This window comes from Lygodium microphyllum, chromosome 28, assembly GCF_053477565.2.
Source record: "Lygodium microphyllum isolate KBCC chromosome 28, Lygodium_microphyllum_v1.1.10, whole genome shotgun sequence".
NCBI lineage: Eukaryota > Viridiplantae > Streptophyta > Polypodiopsida > Schizaeales > Lygodiaceae > Lygodium > Lygodium microphyllum.
Genome location: NC_141162.1, coordinates 57,632,200 through 57,654,521, shown reverse-complemented (window position 1 = coordinate 57,654,521; position 22,322 = coordinate 57,632,200).

The following is a 22,322-nucleotide window of genomic DNA, read 5'->3' as shown; positions in this document are numbered from 1 at the left end:
ATAGAGACGGTTCGCGACGCCGCTCTATAGACAACATAACACATGTGGGGCCCCATGAACAGAATATAAACAAAACAATTTGTCATCAGCTGGAATATAGACACTCATCAGCTGGAAAGAATATAAACGAAATAATGTGTCATTAGCTGGAATATAGACCCTCATCAGCTCGTACTAGCCCAATAATTCCAGACACAATTTAGGATCCTTATTGAGAAACTGTGCCACTTCAAGCAAGCTTTCATTGCCAAGACATAAATTCACCACCAAGGGGAACTCCACCACCAAGGCAAACTTTTGGGTAGAATCTGGAAGAAGCCCATATGTTCGGGCAGATATCAAGCTTCAGGTTCGAGATCCCAAGCAATGCTCCTTAAGCGTTAACAAATACTGGAAGTTCTCTTCTTGTAGGGATAGGGAAGCCCTTGATTAAATGGCAACAAACCAGAAAGAGCATCACTATTAATCAAGCCAGATGCATGAGCTACTAGCCCTGCAGTCTGATTATCTACAACAACAGCTTTCTGCTTTTGCCCTTCTACAACAATGGCTCAAGACACCAATTCCTCATCAAGTAGAGCAAAGGCATCATCCACTGGTTCTCCATCAATCTCTGAAGTCTTGATTTTCATAGTCTGGTCACCAACCTTTAATTTCCCATGAAGTAGCTGTGGTAATGAGCTTGAAAACCCATTCACATCAACATCCTGGCCAAAAAGTGACCCATGATTGTTTGAGGTATCAGGGGGTGTCTCTCAAGATAAATCACTTCCAATCATGTGCAGCATGCCACTTGCTTTGCTCCAATTCAAAGATGACAAGCTAGACTTCTTCTCTCGTCCAGCAAGCCATGCCAATATGAAAAACCTCTATTTGCATCTGTTTTCTTGGGAAAGATGTGTTTAACAGTCTCTTTGTCTCCTAATGTACCATCTGTTACCTCATTGGAGGAGTCAGTTATGACTTTAATGGATGTGGATCCATTGTCTTTTTGTGATTCATACAACTTCAACACCACTTTTTTGGGTCCTCTGCCTAGGATTAGGGTTCCTTTGAACCAATCTGTCCTGGCTCTTGCTTCAAAAAGCCAAGGTCTTCCTAGCAGTAGAGGGTATGAGGTCCCATAAGAATTTGGTTTAACCATCAGATAGGTCAGCCAGTAATCTTTTCCTGCAGCAAGGGTTGTTTTTACGTATGGGAGGATGCCCAACGGTTTAATTTTTCTTTGGTCTGCCAATCTGATAAGCCACTGTGTAGGTTGAATTCCTTGCAACCCTAAGTCCTTCATTGTCACATCCGTCATTATATTTACTGATGATCCTCCATCAATCAATGCATCTGAAATAAAGCATCCTTCTATCTATACACTAATCTCTGGGGTTCCAGGATCTAGGAAGGCGTCAACCACATCTACTTCCTTTACAGGCTCTGGGGCATTATTGGTCTTGGTCGTTGTTGAAGGAGCTATCCTTAGTCCATGTCTTCTTTTCAAGATGCTTTTGAATTTATTTCGGTAGCTCGCGACACAGCATCAGCAATTGCCGGAATGTTAAGTTAGGCTTAAAAGTGTCTAGGTCTTTTACCAAGTCATAATCTTTGATAGGATCCAAGGGCTTTTCCAGCCTGTTGGGAAATGGGGCTACACCCATTTTCATCTTTCCTTTTTCTTCTAGCAATGGCAGCATTGGCACTTCTTCTGTTTCTGGAGGTGCTTCTGCATTATCTATCTCCTAGACCTCTGGACCTGTTTCAGGGACTGTCTCTGTGACTCTCTGTGGCACTACAGTGCTCTGTATTGCACTGTTCTGTCCTGTACTGCTCTGTTCCTCTGATGACAGGTTGAACTTCACAGTCTTGGTAGGGGAATTATTTTCGTTTTGAACAACTAGTTCCTTCTTCTTGGCATGCGTAATGGCGGCACCTTCTAACTCTACCAAATTGGAGGCAGGCTCTTTTACCTTCTGTTGACTATTTGTAGCATGGGCCTTTACAGGGACTGGACTTGGACAATCCTTTGCATTGGGGCCGTCTCCTTTGCATGGACTGCATAAGGGCATGTAATCCACAAATCGTCTAGGGTTTGGACAATTGTAGGAGATATGACCCTTTTCTCCACACCTATAACATTCCACCTCTGACCTCTGACCATTGCAAGACTGTCGGCCTCTGTAACTTTGAGAGGGAAACCTCCTTGGACCAAAATTATGACCAAACTCCCTAGGCTTTGGTCCAATATCTTGTGTTGTCATTTTGGATTCTAGCAAGTTGAATCTTGCATTTTCAACCTTCTGTCTTTGTTTGTGCATCTCTTTTAGAGAGCAAATATCCTCTGTATGATTCTTTCACAAACAGTAGGAATAGAAGGCTCTAGGAATGGTTGGTTTTTGGGTATATTCAGTGGCTAATGTCTCGCTTGATGACACTTTCTGCACCATGTACTAGAGCGCATCACATCTCTTCTAGCTCCCGTAGGGGTGGATATATTGGCGGTATTCACCTTCAACGTCTGTAGCTTCTCTGTAATCACATCCATAAGCTCTTTCTTAATACTTGCAACTGAATTGGATAAGTAGTCCTTCAGATTTTCACCTCTTGAAGTACTTATAGTAGGGTTTTGTGAAGCTTCTATAATTACTACATACATTGGTTGGGTTGATCCAGAGGGTCCTCTGTTTTGGTTCTGATTCAGAGCTCCTGTTGATACTTGGGGTTTATTGATTCCAGTTTGTAGGGTTCCACTGTTGTTGAGTCGCCATTGGAGGAACTGTTTGAGGCCACTGTTGTTGGGGTTGAACCATCATTTAAGGCACTGTCGTCTGTGATGACCAAAATGGATTAGGTGCACTATATTGCGGCACTTTCGCATCTGGGGATAGGGATAGGGAACTGTCCTTGGGACTGCATTTGGTGGGTATACCATTCCTGTCATGGGAGAAGGTAAGACTCCTCTTCCTGGAGTCATTGACAACCTTGCCTCAACTTTGTCATAAAATCTTGTGCCTTCCACTGCAGCTTGTAGATTGACTAGTCTTCTCAATTCCACCAACTTACGAACTTCTGGTTGTAGGCCTTTGAGAAACACTCCTTTCTGAATGCCTTCGTCCAAATGATGGTTAGTCTATCTCTTCAGGATAGATTCCATTCGTGAAACATAAGCTTCTACTCTTTCTCCAGAGGACTAACTTAGGTTCATGAACTCCTTTTGCATCCGCTCTTCAAAACCTTCATGCCTAAATTTAGTGAGGAAGGCTAACTTTATGTCGTCCCAAGTGCCAAAATTTCATGATGCTTGTCTCTCATACCACTAAAATTCTGTGCCTTTGAAAGTGGCAGGGAATATTGCTAACCAATGCTCAGGGGTTCTGGCATTACTAGCCACACATGTTACCATAAACTCTGCTACATGAAGATCAGAGTCTTCATTGTACTCTCCCTTAAAAACTGGCAATGGGACTACATTTGCTGGCCTGTCATCAATATTTCCAAGATGAATCTGACTAGAAAGGGGACCTTGAGTTGCTATGGGGACTTCTGTAAAGAGTGCTTTTAGAGCGTCAAAGGAAGCTTTTGCTGCTACGAGCTCATTCTCAGCCTTGATTTTTGCCTTCTCCCTTCTCACATACCTCTGGACTTGTTCTAATGCTTACCTCTTGATTTCGTCATTCATCAGGGGCTTGGCTCCAACCAGTTGTTCAATACTCAACAGAATAGAATTAGAGAGTGCTTCAGTCTCTCTGGGGGATTCTTTGGCCAACATCTCCTCTACTTCCTTCTTTTCAACATCTTTGAATTCGGCTTTCAAACCACTACAGATGGGGATATATTCCGTTTTGAAAGTATCACAACTCATTCTTCTTAGGATCGTTGTTGTGCCATTATAATAATGCCAGCTTTTGAGGGTTTCAACAATGTATGTTGTGAAAAGCACTCTGTCTACCAACTTCCAGTGGATTGCTAATTGGACAAATAGAAGATTATTAGTGCACCAAGCATCCCATGTATCTTGTTGTTGAGCATCCAGGAAAAAATTTCAACTCTTTTGCTTCTTGTTTTCATGAATCTCCACAGACCACAACTCTTAAAGCTTCTTCACAATCTCCCACTTGATGTCTGGAAACTTCTCGATGAATACCAAATCTTCCATGGATATTCATTCTCCCTACTTCTACTCTTTAGTTTGTTCCCAAACAATTTGCCACCAAGATGCACGTCTCTGTTGCTTCAACAGGAAGAGGAAACAGTCCACCGCATCGAGCTTGCATCATGATGGTAATACGTTTCCACCAATGTGGGATGAACTTCTTGTGGAAAGTGGCTTTGATAATAAGAATCTCCAACTCTTCAATGGAATAATAAACTTTGCAAACATCCATTGAATTCTTCTTTTCTTGGTAATGCCACTTCCTTCATTTTCAACCTCTTCTAATGCTTGTTGATGGCAAGTTTCCTCGGCTCTGCACCAAAAACATGGAGCCCCAAGAGGAACACCAAGGAAAAAGGGATTCTAATGCAAGAAAATCTATCTTGTAACATAAAAAAGCTTGTATTTCATTCTTTTGATAATCAAAACAAAGAAAATAACAAATCTTCGCACAACATCATAGTAGATATCTCCCACAGATTTGATAGAATCAACCATAATCTTCAACATCTTCATAAAATCCACCAATAGAACAAGGAACATAAAGGAATACACCATTTTTGAATGGAAATCAATCACATACTATTCATCTTCAATGTCTTCATAGTTTTCTCTCTCAATCTCTCATATACAGATACACTGTTTTGATAGAATTGGCTATCTTTGGCTCTCTCTCTCTCTCTCTTTCTCAATAGTACATCATCTCCTCACTATAATACTCAATAATGACTCTCAATAATCCTTCTTAGGTCGTGGATGCACCTCCCAAGAGGTATGTCTAATGCAAAGAGGCACCAGAGCCACTACAATGTCTCTTCATAGCTCACTACTATCACTGTCACTTCAGTCTTCTCTTCAGTCTTCAGCAGCTGCTTCTTCCATTTGTTTTAGCTCTTTTGGACTTAGATTCATCCTTTCAAAAAGTTGGAAAAATTTTCCAAAGTCACATATTCATTCTATAGAACACTTACAGAAGATCTACAGAACAGGAATAGAGCAGAGACAGAATAGATATAGAGCAAAGACAGAGGCTCTATACAGAAGGTTTACAAAGGGTTATAGAAGGTCATCAGAGAATAGTAGATCCTCATAACTCATAATAAAACCATTCCAAAATATCAAAATATATTCAATAAACTTTCAAAATATTTCAACCTTCATCAATCATCAATCCATGCTTCATACAGAAGAAAATCAGAACAAAATAGAAGCTATACAGAAGGTATTAGAACCAATCAAAACCTCAACAGAACCTATCAGAACATCAGAGAGCCTCATATTTCCACTAAAAATCATCATGAAATTCCAAAACATAATCAATATCATCCAAAACACTCTCAAACACTTCCATTAACAACCATACATCACTCTAAATCCATAAAAAATCAACCATTCAAACCTCAAAAACAACAAAAATCCATCAAAATTTCAGTCTTTTTCCACTCTCAACAATGTCCATTCCTAAGGCCATTGAGTTAAAGGAACAACTCAAACAACTACTGGTCTAAGGGTATATACACCCTAGCAGTTCTCCTTGGGAAGCTCCAGTCTTGTTCCAAAAGAAGAAGGATGGTATACTTCATCTCTGCATTGATTACAGAGGCCTGAACCAAGTAACCATAAAAAATAAATAACCCACTCCAAGGATAGATGAGTTACTCGATCGACTACAGGGAGAAAAAATCTTCTCCAAGATTGATTTAAGGTCAGGGTATTATCAGATTCATGTCAAAGATGAGAATATTCCAAAGACGGCATTCAAAACCAGATATGGTCATTTCAAATTCACAGTAACGTCTTCTGGATTGACTAATGTTCCCGCCACCTTTAACAGGCTAACACAGGACATTTTTAGACCACACCTCGATGATTTCGTACTCGTCTTCTTTGATGACACATTGGCTTACTCCAAAAAGGAGCCAGATCATGAGTCCTAAGTTTGCATCATCCTTGAGATCATGAGAACTTACAAGCTCTATGCTAAGAAGAAAAAGTGCGCCTTCTTAAAAAGGCATATTGAATATCTCGGATTGGAAAGGGAGGGTAAGAGAAGAGAGAGAGAGAGAAGGAAATTGTTTTTTTCCCTGGTTGAAGAACTCGAAGCTCGCCATCTCTCTTTCCTTCCCGCCCTCTTGGAGAAGTTCCTCGCAGACTAGTCCCTTCCACGAGGATGCGTCTCTCCCGCAATCCGGGTGCATAGCTGCGAAGAAAAAGCCTAATCATAAGATGCCTCCCAAATGAAGTAAGGTCCAACCAAACATGAATCCTGCCTCAATCGATGGAGCCATGGGGCAAGGAACCGTTGTCGTATTGCTGCGCATTCGAGGTGTGTAAACCACCCAAAAGTTGTGCATGGGATTTGGTACTTTGTACATACTTAGTTGTTGTGATTACATTTATTTAATGCGTATGAGTATAGTGGGGAGGAGTTGGAGACAAAAGTGGCGAATATGATGAGATGCTTTCAGCCTATGTTGAGCAAGGTTGAGTGGAAAGCACAACTGATGCTGGTGAACATGTTAGGACTTTGTCTTCTCCTTCTCCAGCTACATCAAAAATACCTAATGATAACAACCCTCCACATCCAGGAGTTGGAAAGAAGGAGGCTAAGCATTGAAATGTGCTATGAGAAGCATGGAGTTATCACTGTTACAGTGTGTGCTTGTTTTGGGTTACAATGCGTTGTTTACATGGGCGCCAAAGATATGGAACGACAGGCTCTTAAAGTATTCAGAATGAGACTTTTTGGAGTTGAGGTACGTGCTGTCCAGTTTGGTACAGGTACGTTGAAAGATGTGGCATCAGAAGCAATAAGATACTTGGTTACAAATGAAGAGACTACACACTATATTTTAAGGTCCGTAACTGGATCTCACCCTTATCCAATGCTGGTGAGAGATTTTCATGCCATTATTGGCAAAGAGACTTGAGGACAGTGTTGCTAATGAGGGATTTCAAATGCTAAGAAGGGAGGGAAAAGAGGAGCGTGTGACGAAAAGGAGGGAAGGGGCAATGCTAATTGAGGAAGAAAGGAGAGAAAAAGCGGAGGAAGTCACGAACAGGGAGGGAAAAAGAGGAAGTCACAAACGGAAAGATGGGGAATCTAAAGATGGAGGGAAGACGACACCGCAGGGAGGCATATCCTGGAAAACAGCGACCTAAATCAGGAGTTTTTGGGAAACATTGGTGAAAAAAGGCTGTGGAGAGGGCCTCCTTGACATTGGAATTTTATGCCTGAATCGAGGTTTGGAGGAGGTCTCTGGTTGAAGAGGTGGATGCATCGTTCTCTGGAAGTTTCCGTCTGTAGGTGTTGTCCTTCCTCAACGATGCAGTCATTGAAGGAATTCTGATACAACCTTCTCTGGAAACAATCAACTTTGTGTTTTTTTCCGTCAATGCAGCAGTATCGATCAGGAACAGATTTCAAGTTTTATTAAATGATCAGTCTGTTGTTGAGCACCTACACTCAGCATTCCAGACCAATCGGAAGCTGCGGATTTGACCTCTGTCGGGTGCACTATAGGGTTCTATATAATAGAGTGGGGAGGAAAGCAGCTTTCATGTTGGAGTTCCTTGCTGTCTATGAGTGCATCGAGCGAAGCAACAGGGTAACCAGCATCATAGCCAGCTTAATCTTGTTCACTTTCTCGATCAGCTGGACTCAAAGGAGGAAAGCGTGTGGATGAACACGAAATCACCTCTGCTAATAAGCATACTGTAGCATGATACTAAACAGGGCAGATCTGAGGGCTGAAGCGACAGCTGCTGGAGCTACCATTGCTGAATTTGAAACTGCTAATGCAGAACGATTACTCCTGGAGCCTGCGCCTCAAGGCATTCCATTCAGAATGCGTTTGGACCTCGGCATTAGCAGCAGGATATAGTACTTATCTTCTCACCAAATTCGTTCCATTTCCTCGTCGTCTTCTTCCCTTTCGACTTCCTTTTTCAGGGCATTGTCTGGCTGTTCCATCAACTTAAACCCGGGCACAACTAGTGTGTGAATTACGGTGAGGATATTATTTTCGCAAGATATTGGTCGATTGCCCACATTTGTCTCCAGAGGCCTCTAGTTCATTGGCCAATCAAAGAAGATCCATGGGTCCCGATATTTTATCCATCCAACCAGGGGAGCTGAAGTTTTGAATACCCTAGCTTGTCGGCGCCTGCAGTTCTGTGCTGTCGTGAAGCTCGAGATTTATCGTCTTCTTCACTATCATCACCCTCGGCGCCATCACCACCATCATTAACCCCATCAAAAAGCAGAACTTCGACTTGAAGATTAAAGTTTTGACATTGCAACTCTAATTTTCCAGACCTTGGATGTTTCTTCTCGGTGGATACTTTGATTCTCCATACGTTGAAGGTTGAGCCTTGACCAATGATGGCGCATACCATTTCATTCTGTGTATATGAACTCTGGACTGTACCTAATCTTTTCACATCCCTTTGTCAAGAGAAAACAGAGCCAGTTATGAAGTGTATTTTCAAACGAGTAAAACAAAGGAGACATAACACTTTTATCTTTGGAACATTGTGATCTCAGCTACTCAGAGGTCCTGACAGGCTTTCATTTTTTTTAATGAAGTGAATGGTCTAATGGATCTACCAACTGGCACCCTTTGGGCAGAATGCAGTAAAACTGAACAAAGAACAGAGACATAAAAGCTCTGTTTCACATGTTAAGTGAAGCAAGCTCTAAGGAGTGCACTCCATAAGACAGAAATGATGCAGTTGATAATGTATGGCAAGTCTTCCTTGCTCAATATGGAATTTTGATGCAGTAAATTCAAGAGTATAGACAGCATCTCTCTCTCTAATAGGTTTCAGCTGCTGACCTGAGCTGTATATATGTCTGAAGCCAATGATTGTACTTATGAGAAGATTTATTTGTTGAACCTGGAGTTTTAACAAGCTGGATATGACTAAATCCAGAATCTAATTGATTTATTTGGTGCCCTGAAAACCAAGCTCTTATGATTATTGTAAAGCTGAGGACAGATTGTCATACTTTGACATTTATTTTGACTCTTCTCTTGCTATATAGTGAACTTTGGGATCAAATATTGAGATCTTCTTGTTAGCCTCTTCCCTTGCTGTCTCTTGAACCCTGTGTTCTGCAGCCCTTGCGTGAACTCTACGACATTTCTGGTGAACCCGACGTGAAAGTGCTGCGTCATCAGCAAGATGGGAGACTCGCAAGAAGAGATGACAGATGATAATGTTATGAAGAACTTGTTTCAGTCATTTACCATGTATATGCAGTAGCAAGCTCATGCAAAACGTGACAGTGATGCTATGGATGCTTTGAAAGCTGTCCAACAGGAGATGAAGCAGTTTAATGGCCAGCGAGTGTCAACTTACCTGCATTTGTATGAAGAAAAGATGAAGTTTTTTGGGGTTTCTCAAGATGTTTGGAGCCGCTACTTCTTGCGGATCGTGGTACGCGCTCTTGAAGGTCGAATTGCAGAAATTCAAGAGGCACATGCAGGTTGGGCTGAATTTAAAAAGGCATTAAAAGATGAATATTTCCTGGAAGATACAGGTCTTATGAATCGCAGGAATTTTTTAGCATGGGTTTCTATGCCTAATAAGGGACTTTCTGTTACCGCTCTTCTGCGAGAGTTTGAAAGCCGTTATGATCAGTTGGATGGGACTGAACAGCAAGATTTGGAGATGCAGAAAGTGGAGTTATTTTTGCAAGCTGCAGATGCTGATTTACAGGAAAAGTTGGATGATCTTTTGGAAGATCAAGCTACTGATTCAGGTTTAAAGATTGAGTGGAGACATGTCATTGATGCTGTGAATGCTCTTGTTAAGAAGCAGCATAGGAGAGTAAGATTGCATCGAAATACAGGATCAGTTCCTGAAAAATCCTTGGAGACTTCTTCTTCTACCCCTGCTGCAACTTCTTTGCCTAAGCCTACTCCTCCTGTTGTGAATCCACCAGTTCCTGCTGCTCCAGTGCCCTTATCTGTAGATGATGTTATTAAAGGCTTGGCGGATTTGACAATTGAAGCAGTCAAAGCTGAAGTTGGTAAGTTAAAGGAGCAACTTATGTCAGTACCTGCTGTAGCACCTGCTCCAGTGACTGCTTTTCCAGCTGGTCAAAGAAAAGGGCGACGATGTATTTGGTGTGATAGTACAGAGCACCAACACTGCAGAGATTGTGATGCTTTTCAGGAAGCACGTAAGAAGAATGTAGTGTTCTGGGGACAAGATGGGAAGATATGGCTGACAGAGACTGGCGCTCCTCTTGACACGAACTTTGGTAAGGGAGGTATGAAGAAGCTTGTTGATGATATGGCTGCGCGATCAGCTTATGTGAGTGTTAGAGGAGATGCTTCAGCTTTTGGAGTCCAGCTTGAGCAGAAATCTGATGGAGACTCTGCTTTATGGTCTTTTGCCTTGGAGATAGCGAGAAGAGGGAAAGTTCAAACTTCTACTATGACTTGTGTGGGCTCTAGCATCCGAGGAGAAACAGGATGGGATTCTCCTGTTGACAGGTATTCTATTTTTGCTTATATGGCTAAAACACAAGGTTTAGATGCCATGGTTGAGGAAAAGAGAAGAAGAGATGAGGAAGGTCCTAGCTCCTCCAAAAAGACTAGAGGGGGCGACTTTGTTTCACCACCTGTTACAGCTCCACCTATGTCAAATTCTCCAACTCAAACAGGTTCCGATCAACCAATGGAAGACAAGCAGAAGGAAAAGAGGCAACCAAGAAAAGAGCCAGGATTCAAGCTCTTGTCAGACCTTGATATGCAAACGGATATGAGTAAGATTTTTCATGAAAGAATTTTGAATAGTGAAGTCACTTTTATTGTTGGAGAGGCTCTTGGGATTGCTAGAAGAGAAATACAGGATCAGATGCAGGATCTTTTGCGGAGGAAACGGCATGCGATGGAAGGACCTGCTTTACAGGGATTGTGGCATGGAGCTCTTGGGGAAGAGCATGATGATGCAGTGATGGTTGAGAATGCTTCTGTTAATCCGCAATTGGAGAAAATAGTGCAGCCTATGCAGTATGAAGATGATGAAACCCCTATTCTCATTCCTCGCAGCCATTTTTCACGAAGTCATTGGGCTAGAGCAACCACTGAGACAGTGGTAAGGATTGGAGAGAAACAAATTCCCTTGATTGCTTTAGTTGATCATGGTTCTGAAATTAATCTTATTGCTCGAGGTGTTTATGAGAGTGGCAAGTGGCCTATGGATGCAGAGCATGGCTGGCGCATGAGAGCCGCCAATAATACTTCTGGTGATATGTATGCTGCTTGTCCGAGTATCAGAATTTCTATTGGTAATGTTGAAGAGGATTATCATTGCTTTGTTTAGGATTCATGCTCTTATCCGATTATTCTTGGACAGCCTTTCATTACATAAGCAAGAATGGAAACAAAAGTGATGGATGACGGATCAGCTTATGCGCGGATACGCAGTAAAGATGGTATGCGAGCTGTTCAGTTTATGACTGTTGGGGTAAATCATCCGAGAAACAGGGACTCCTTGCGTGAGGCACCACTACCTGCGAAGGAGTTGGATTTTCATTAGGTACCGCTGTCTTGCGAGACGCCAGTGGTACGGAGCGGAGAAAAGAGGAGATCTCGCCTCCTGGCAGCCGGTCTTTCTCCAATAACTTTGTTGGGTTTACTTCAGATAGTTCAGTAAGTTATCAGAAAATTTCAGATTTGCCTAGAGCTGCCAGGCAGTACATTGGTCGTAAGGAGAAAGAGTTGAAGAATGCAGGTATTTTGCAAGCAGAAGAGCATGTGGATGGATTGTATGAAGGGATGTCTTATGCAGATACATTGTTTGAGATGAGAGCAATGCTGAAAACTGATGTATGCAAGGGTTCAAAGATCATACCTGTGCAAACCTTGGATATGTTTCAGGAAATTTCTGGTTTTATGCTGCAAACAGAGTTAGAGGCTGAGAAAACTCAGCAAGCTGAATTTATGGCTGATCTTGATCAGCTAATAGAATTGCAGAGGGCTGAAACCATTCAGCCAACAGAGTTGAATGCAGAAAAATTTCTGCATACAGAGTTTCAGGATGCATCTATGCAGTCCATAGAGCCGAGGGCTGAATTCATTCAGCCAACATAGTTGAATGCAGAAAAATTTCTGCATACAGAGTTTCAGACTGCACCCATGCAGTCCAAAGAGCTAAAGGCTGAAATTTTTCAGCCAACAGAGTTGAAAGATGCTGAAAATTTGCAGAAATTGCAGCAAAGGAAAGAGTGCTTGAATGATGCCAAGGTTGACACAAAATATAAAACAATTGATAAGAAGGTTAAGCCGGTTGCAGGCCCGCTTCCTTCTGATAGTGATGAACAGATTGAAAAAGCTATGAAGCAGCCTATGTTGAGGGATCCTGCAAATATTGGACATAAGTTTACAGCTGAAACTCTTGCAGAATTAAAGATTGGAAATGATGATTTTTTGCTTCCAGTGGAAAAAGAATGTTTTAGAGAGATGCTTGGACGTCATGGTAAGGCATTTGCTTTCTTTCCACATGAAATTGGCTGCATTAGTCCCGAATTGGTTGCACCTATGGTCATCTTCACTGTTCCTCATGTACCATGGAATATACGTCCTATACCTGTGCCTAAAGCACACTTGCCAAAGCTGATAGAGTTGCTGAATGAGAAGATTAAAATGGGGATTTTGGAACCCTCTTCTGCACCTTATTCTAACAGGTGGTTTACTGTACCAAAGAAGAATGGTACTTTGAGATTTATTCAGGATATGCAGCCCGTGAACAAAGTGACAATCAGGAATGTGGGTACAGGTCCAGTTGTGGATGAATTTGCTGAGGCTTTTGCAGGACGAGCCATCTATTCACTAGGTGACTTGTATTCAGGTTATGATCAGTTTCAGCTTGCCTTGGAAAGCAGGGATATTACTACTATGCGGACACCTATTGGTCTTGTGAGGATGTGTACCTTGCCTCAAGGTGCTACAAACTCAGTTGCTCATATGATGAATGCTATGCATAGAGTTCTTCGAGACTATATTCCGCAGTATACCATGCCTTTTCTAGATGATATGCCTATTAAGGGTTGTGCAGAAGAAGAAAAGAATGAAAGTCTTGATTTGCGTGGATGTAGACAGTTTGTGGCTGACCACTTGATTGCTTGTGAGCAAATATTGACACGATTAGAGGAGGTAAATTTGACACTTTCAGGGCTGAAATCTGTCTTTGCTGTTAATGAAGTCATCATAGTTGGGCATATGGTTGGATATTATGGCAGAAAGCCTTCTCCTGCAAAGGTGGATGCTATAAATAGGATTGCAGAGTATTGCTCGACTACTTCAGAGGTGCGGAGATTTGTGGGAGCTTGTGTATTTTACATGATTTGGATTCCTCATTTTGCTCATATTGCAGATGTTCTCTATCAGCTGCTTCGAAAGGGGCAGAAATTTCATTGGGATGAGAAGCATTCAAAAGCCATGCGAAAGCTCAAGAAGCTGTTGCAATCAGCTCCTACTCTACGCAAGGCGGATTATCAGTGTGGACGGCCGATCATGTTGACAGTTGATACTAGCCCTATTGGCATAGGTTGGGCTGTGGGACAGGATGATGCTGATGGAAATAGGTATGCAATCCGCTTTGGAGCTAAAGTTCTTAATGAGCGACAAAGGAGATATCCGCAAATTAAAAGAGAGTTGTGGGGAGTAGTCACTGCACTGAAGTGTGACAAAGGATATTTTATTGGAGCTTCAGTTATTGTGGAAACAGATTGTTTGCCTTTGCTTGGCATGATTACTAGTTGCTCGACTCCAGATATAGCGATGCTTCGGTGGATTGCCTATATTAAATCATTGAATCCAGAATTTCGACACATAGCAGGGAAAGATAACCCAGTTGCAGACATGCTTTCTAGAGCGAGATATGAGGATGAGGAGTCAATGCTTGCAGAAGATGATGAGACAGAGTTTGCTGCTTTTGTCCTTATTCATGATTGTCATGTATCTACTGTTGAAGCCTTTATTGAAGAACTTTATGTTGATGAATGGCTGCAAATTGGACAATATCTAAGTTCATTGACTCGAAGAGCTGATTGGACAGATGATGAATTCAAGAAAATCAGAAGGAAGGCTTATGGGTATTTCTTGAAAGATGGTTTTCTTTGGAAGCATCCAAAGAAGAGAGGAGGCTTGCCCTTGAGAGTAGTTTGTGATGTAGCGATGCAGATACAGATTATGCGAGAGTTTCATGAGAGCTCATGGGCTGGACATAGAGGTGTGTGGGCTACCTATGAGAAAATCAAAGAAAGATACTGGTGGAAAGGAATGTATAAAGATGTTTCTCACTTTGTGGAGACTTGCAGGGACTGCCAGCTTTACTCTTTAGTGCGACATCGTGATGAGTTGCATCCGACTTATCCACTATGTATGCATTACAAGTGGGTGGTAGACTTGGTTACTTTGCCAGTGGGACTTTGGCAGATGAGATATCTTGTCTTGGCTAGGGAAGATCTTACAAACTATGTTGAAGGTAGACCGTTGCGGACGAAGACCACCACTACAGTATGTAAATTCTTGTTGGAAGAAATATTTTGTAGGTATGGATGTATAGGCAAGATTACAGCTGATCGTGGGGAGCTAGATGCTGATGAAGCTAGAGAATTCTTCTCACGGCTTGGGATTAAATTGGCTCTTACTACTGCCTATAATCCAGAGGGAAATGGCAAAAGTGAAAGAGGACATCCGCCAATAGTTAAAGCATTGGCAAAAGCTTGTAGAGGTCGGATTGGAGATTGGCCGAGATTACTACCTTTTGCATTGTGGGCTGATCGCTCTACACATAGTGTGACTACTGGATACATGCCTGCGGAGTTGATGTATGGGCAAAAACCTGTCATGCCTACTGAAATTTGTGCTCTCACTTGGAGTGTTCTTCCGTGGCATGAGAATTTATCAAGGGAAGAGCTGTTAGCCCTTCGGATTCGTCAACTAGAGAGAAGGACAGAAGATGTGCAGCTAGCGGTTGACCGTTTGAAGGCAGCCCGTCTCAAAAATAAGGACAGGTTTGATTTAAGGCATTGCTTAAGGCCTAGAGCCATAAAAGAAGGAGATTGGGTTCTAGTCTATGACAGTAGTCTAGAAAATCAGCATAGTAGCATGAGAAAAATGGTTCAGAGATGGTTTGGACCATATGAAGTAAAGCAGGTTTTTGACAATGGTACCTATGAGCTGGCTGAATTAGATGGAACAACATTGAGGGTGCCTATTGCTGGAAAACGAGTCAAGATTTTCAAGAGAAGAGAAGATGAAGAATATGCACTTGAAGCATTGACAGAAGAAGAGCAGATAGGAGAAAGACAAGCAGATGAGACAGAAGACATAGATGATGAAGCTGATAGAGAAACAGGTTTACTAGAATCAGAAGATGGACTTGACCTGTTTGTGGAGTTGAATGATCCTGGATAGTTGGCACATCCGGAGGATGCGCAGGTTTAGAGGGGGTGGATGTCGTATTGCTGCGCATTCGAGGTGTGTAAGCCACCCAAAAGTTGTGCATGGGATTTGGTACTTTGTACATACTTAGTTGTTGTGATTACATTTATTTAATGCGTATGAGTATAGTGGGGAGGAGTTGGAGACAAAAGTGGCGAATATGATGAGATGCTTTCAGCCTATGTTGAGCAAGGTTGAGTGGAAAGCACAACTGATGCTGGTGAACATGTTAGGACTTTGTCTTCTCCTTCTCCAGCTACATCAAAAATACCTAATGATAACAACCCTCCACATCCAGGAGTTGGAAAGAAGGAGGCTAAGCATTGAAATGTGCTATGAGAAGCATGGAGTTATCACTGTTACAGTGTGTGCTTGTTTTGGGTTACAATGCGTTGTTTACATGGGCGCCAAAGATATGGAACGACAGGCTCTTAAAGTATTCAGAATGAGACTTTTTGGAGTTGAGGTACGTGCTGTCCAGTTTGGTACAGGTACGTTGAAAGATGTGGCATCAGAAGCAATAAGATACTTGGTTACAAATGAAGAGACTACACACTATATTTTAAGGTCCGTAACTGGATCTCACCCTTATCCAATGCTGGTGAGAGATTTTCATGCCATTATTGGCAAAGAGACTTGAGGACAGTGTTGCTAATGAGGGATTTCAAATGCTAAGAAGGGAGGGAAAAGAGGAGCGTGTGACGAAAAGGAGGGAAGGGGCAATGCTAATTGAGGAAGAAAGGAGAGAAAAAGCGGAGGAAGTCACGAACAGGGAGGGAAAAAGAGGAAGTCACAAACGGAAAGATGGGGAATCTAAAGATGGAGGGAAGACGACACCGCAGGGAGGCATATCCTGGAAAACAGCGACCTAAATCAGGAGTTTTTGGGAAACATTGGTGAAAAAAGGCTGTGGAGAGGGCCTCCTTGACATTGGAATTTTATGCCTGAATCGAGGTTTGGAGGAGGTCTCTGGTTGAAGAGGTGGATGCATCGTTCTCTGGAAGTTTCCGTCTGTAGGTGTTGTCCTTCCTCAACGATGCAGTCATTGAAGGAATTCTGATACAACCTTCTCTGGAAACAATCAACTTTGTGTTTTTTTCCGTCAATGCAGCAGTATCGATCAGGAACAGATTTCAAGTTTTATTAAATGATCAGTCTGTTGTTGAGCACCTACACTCAGCATTCCAGACCAATCGGAAGCTGCGGATTTGACCTCTGTCGGGTGCACTATAGGGTTCTATATAACAGAGTGGGGAGGAAAGCAGCTTTCATGTTGGAGTTCCTTGCTGTCTATGAGTGCATCGAGCGAAGCAACAGGGTAACCAGCATCATAGCCAACTTAATCTTGTTCACTTTCTCGATCAGCTGGACTCAAAGGAGGAAAGCGTGTGGATGAACACGAAATCACCTCTGCTAATAAGCATACTGTAGCATGATACTAAACAGGGCAGATCTGAGGGTTGAAGCGACAGCTGCTGGAGCTACCATTGCTGAATTTGAAACTGCTAATGCAGAACGATTACTCCTGGAGCCTGCGCCTCAAGGCATTCCATTCAGAATGCGTTTGGACCTCGGCATTAGCAGCAGGATATAGTACTTATCTTCTCACCAAATTCGTTCCATTTCCTCGTCGTCTTCTTCCCTTTCGACTTCCTTTTTCAGGGCATTGTCTGGCTGTTCCATCAACTTAAACCCGGGCACAACTAGTGTGTGAATTACGGTGAGGATATTATTTTCGCAAGATATTGGTCGATTGCCCACATTTGTCTCCAGAGGCCTCTAGTTCATTGGCCAATCAAAGAAGATCCATGGGTCCCGATATTTTATCCATCCAACCAGGGGAGCTGAAGTTTTGAATACCCTAGCTTGTCGGCGCGTGCAGTTCTGTGCTGCCGTGAAGCTCGAGATTTATCGTCTTCTTCACTATCATCACCCTCGGCGCCATCACCACCATCATTAACCCCATCAAAAAGCAGAACTTCGACTTGAAGGTTAAAGTTTTGACATTGCAACTCTAATTTTCCAGACCTTGGATGTTTCTTCTCGGTGGATACTTTGATTCTCCATACGTTGAAGGTTGAGCCTTGACCAATGATGGCGCATACCATTTCATTCTGTGTATATGAACTCTGGACTGTACCTAATCTTTTCACATCCCTTTGTCAAGAGAAAACAGAGCCAGTTATGAAGTGTATTTTCAAACGAGTAAAACAAAGGAGACATAACACTTTTGTCTTTGGAACATTGTGATCTCAGCTACTCAGAGGTCCTGACAGGCTTTCATTTTTTTTAATGAAGTGAATGGTCTAATGGATCTACCAACTGGCACCCTTTGGGCAGAATGCAGTAAAACTGAACAAAGAACAGAGACATAAAAGCTCTGTTTCACATGTTAAGTGAAGCAAGCTCTAAGGAGTGCACTCCATAAGACAGAAATGATGCAGTTGATAATGTATGGCAAGTCTTCCTTGCTCAATATGGAATTTTGATGCAGTAAATTCAAGAGTATAGACAGCATCTCTCTCTCTAATAGGTTTCAGCTGCTGACCTGAGCTGTATATATGTCTGAAGCCAATGATTGTACTTATGAGAAGATTTATTTGTTGAACCTGGAGTTTTAACAAGCTGGATATGACTAAATCCAGAATCTAATTGATTTATTTGGTGCCCTGAAAACCAAGCTCTTATGATTATTGTAAAGCTGAGGACAGATTGTCATACTTTGACATTTATTTTGACTCTTCTCTTGCTATATAGTGAACTTTGGGATCAAATATTGAGATCTTCTTGTTAGCCTCTTCCCTTGCTGTCTCTTGAACCCTGTGTTCTGCAGCCCTTGCGTGAACTCTACGACACCGTGTCACTTGGTAATCAGGTGCGTTCCATACACCCTACTGTGATGGGAAGTCTTAAGGACATAGGCCGACTTCCTTGGGAAGGGAAAGCTATTTGGCGAAAGTCTATCATAACTAACCACCATTTAGTTTACATATTTTTTTTTCATATTGGAAATTGTGCTTACTTGCAATCTGGTATGTTTTTGAATGAGTAAATTTCATATGAGATTTTGCATTCTTGCACGCAAAAAGAAGATGCTAGGACCTTATTGGTTTATGCTCGTAGTACTTTAGATTATGCACTAACATTAGCATGCTTAAAAAAGGGTTGTTAAAACACTTATGCATATTTTTCAATTAAGCAAAAATCGTACTTTTTTCTTTCCATCACAAAACTTGTGAATTTGGAAAGGTAGAAGTGACGGTTTGAATCAAGTACATGAAATTCCTGAATTTCTACAATGATGTTTAAGTATATTTAGGCCATTGTAAGACTAAAATAGGCACTAGACTCTTATAAACCTTCAGAGGGGTGTGTTCGCTTTTGCCTTTGTAACGTGTCCACTTGTTCACTTGCAGGACACGTCTTAGCAGCCCATCAAGAAGAGAGTCCAGAAAGCGCCGCTTGGCACTTCCACGCAATGTCACGGGGTTTGCGATCTAGGTCTTCCCGAGTCTGCTATGAAGCGGAAGCATTCCGGCCATTCCCACTTAGGACCGACCTGAATCAGGGTTTCCCTAGTAGTCAAATTCCTAGAATAGTAGCTAGCGTCGAACCCTAGGTGAACTACTTAACGTAGAAATGTCAGGGTCGAAGCGGATTCATGCCGCACTTGCCTTCGGAAAATTTTCTCTTCAAGCTCTTGAACCCAAGGAGAATGGGAAATGAGAGGGATGCAAAGCTCGACCTCTCTACCCATAAGGAATAGTCCCATTCCGTTCCCCTAAAATAGCACAAATCGGGACTCTAGTATCCTAGATTCTAGGTCAACATTCCTTGCTGTTCATTTCCTTCCACAAAAGTTCCCGGCCAACCGGGACCACCCATCCATAGGACGGCGGACCCATGGCCACATCCACCGCACTTTCCTCAGGGTTTCTTTAGTTGTCTAATTACCTACCACATTTAGTTAAACACACATAAAATAGCTTCCTTAATTATCCAATTAGTCACCGGTTCCTTCACATAATCTTAACACTGACATAGAAAAATAGTGTCAAACAAGTTCCTTTTCAACAATTGATCTTATTTATCTTTGGAGAACATCATATAATCTGCCCGTAGGCTAATCCATAATCTGCCTGAAGACAATCCATAATCCGCCCAAAGGCAATCCAGTAATCCACAGGGATTACTAATCCAAGATTCTGCCCATAGACTAGTATGCGGGCCTCGAGATCCAATCCCGAGTCATGTCGGCCTCTTGTGCAGGGCCCGGAAGGCAAGGGATTTACGGCTAGAGCCCCCCTGGCACCCAAGCATTCTCCTGCTTCAAGTAGCGCTCAAAGGAGAGACCTCTCATGGGGGTTCGGTCCACGTTCCCGGCGCGGCTAACAACCCCCTTGGTTAGGGTCAGGCAGACAGTTGGGGGTAATTGATGCTGCCTCTCCCTCCAGGCCTTCAACCTAAAGCATTAATTATATTTCCATCTTTAATTCTTTGAGCAAAGCAATACAAACAGTGCTCCTAACTTATACAAACACAAGCAATCCAGTGGTTATTTTATTTGGCCAATTGCTAAGGAGTGAATCCTTTTCTCCAAATGCATCCAGCATCCGATCCGAGATCAATTGCAACTTGGCAAGATCCTCAAGGGTTTGTTTGTTTACCCTTTGTCCTTGGGTTAGGGTCATACCCTGTCAACCCAAATTAACCAACACCTTAGGCTTCTTAAAAATAGACAATAAATCCTGGCGACCTTGTCGCTATAACTTGATTTGTCAATTGCTCGTTACCCTAACTTGGCAACTCAGTAGTAGCAGGATTACTCATCCTCTTGCAAGTTAGACTTGCGCTAGAACGTGCCAACCTTGTTCTAAGGAGGGGCAACTCCACTTTGTGATTTAACACAAAACCATGTGACTTTGCAATCTTGTTGCATAGGAGTCGCATCTAGCTTGTGGGTTCAATCTCCCATCAATGACGTTCCTTGGTCAAGAAGTATGTTTAATTAAGATGTAGGGTTTGGGGTGTCTTCTTACCCAACCCAATCCCTAACCTTTCAAGGTCACCACGCTTCGTCCTAGGGATTCTAACTCAATCGAAGTTTAGTATTAGGTCGATTGATCCTTAGGGTAAAACCCTAGATTGTTAGTATATGGGCGTCCAATTAACCCAAACATTCCGTGAATGTAGGTAAAACCTTTGGGTTTGAAGGTCTCGACCTGGCGTCCCAAGTGCGATACTAGGTAGAATTTCTAATGTGCTAAACCCTAGCTAGCACTTTGAGGTGTTCGTTGTACTAACTAGTTATGCTTATACAAATCCCTTGAGGGTTATACCCTTACAAGTGATCTAACAAAATTGGCCTACTTGTCTTGCGACAAGAAACGATCTCTTCTTAGAGATGCTTAACTTGTTCTAAAGGTGTAAATAGTTGCAAGACATCACATTACGTGTAAATATGTGATTCATTACCTCTATGTACTATAAGGTTTTCAATTACCCTTTTCTTTTCTTGCTAAAGTCATGAGGAATGACAAATTTTGAAGATAACTTGCATAAAACCTACAAAGATTTACATCAAGGAACTATGCCTACAACCTTTCATTTAATGCGATTGAATTTCATGCTTTGATATGATATGCAATCTTTCTAGATACAACTTCGATGAATGAAGTTCATGCATGACGAATATTTACCATGCAACCTTAATCCATTCTACAAGCGTCTTCGCATGCAACATGCAAGTCCATGGTTTCATTTTCATGCCATGCAGTTGTTTGGACAACATCTAACGGATGTTAACGACTTTCTCATGCGAATCACAACAAAGAAGTTATTGCCTAAATGCAATTTATGCTTGTTCTTTCCGTGGCCAATCAAGGATGCATTTAAACAATTTCATCCTTTAAACCTAAGCAATATGTGTTTAGGCTTGTCACTTTAGAAATGCTCGAAAAGGCAACATGCTACTAAGCTCGTAAGATGGATAAGTAATTTACATTCATAACTTTGGAAATGCACGCCATGCACAATTTTTCATAGATCGCCCAAGGGGATAAATTCCCAAATGTACTTTAACTAGGCTACGTGAATTTGAAACATGCGTAAATGCTTCATTCCCATGAAATTTATCGTGCTTAATCACTTTTCTTTTTCGTGGAATTAAACTCGTAGAACCTGGGCTTGTGGGCTCGTAGGAATGTCCACGCGCGTGTATGCTTGCAGAAGAGACTTCCGCGTGTGCGCCTTGCATATTTTGTTTTGGAGCCATCATTGATGTTGTGGAATTCGGACTTCGAGGTTTGTCCTTGCCTCTGTACCATTTTTGAATTCCTCCAAGCTTGGGAAAAATAGCCTCAAGTCTGTCTAGTTTCCCTTTGCGCAAGAATTTGGGCTTATGAGCCCGGTTTTTAAAACCGGGGAGGCTCGTGGAAACGGGGCTTATGGGAGCCCAACCTTAGAAGCTTCTGACTTTTACAGAAAGCGTGGAGGGGGGTAATGAGAGCGGAATTTTGGTGCCGGAAAGTGCTTAAAAATAGCTAAAAATTATGAATATCAAGGGAAAAATATTCACCGTCAAAGGCGGCGGCTCGATCTAGGACGATTTTAAGCGTCAAGCAGTCGACGGGCGCCCAAGTGACACGTCCGGATTTTTAGTAATTTTTCTGTCAGTTGGGACGGGATACACGAGCTGCAGGCCTGTCTCGGATACT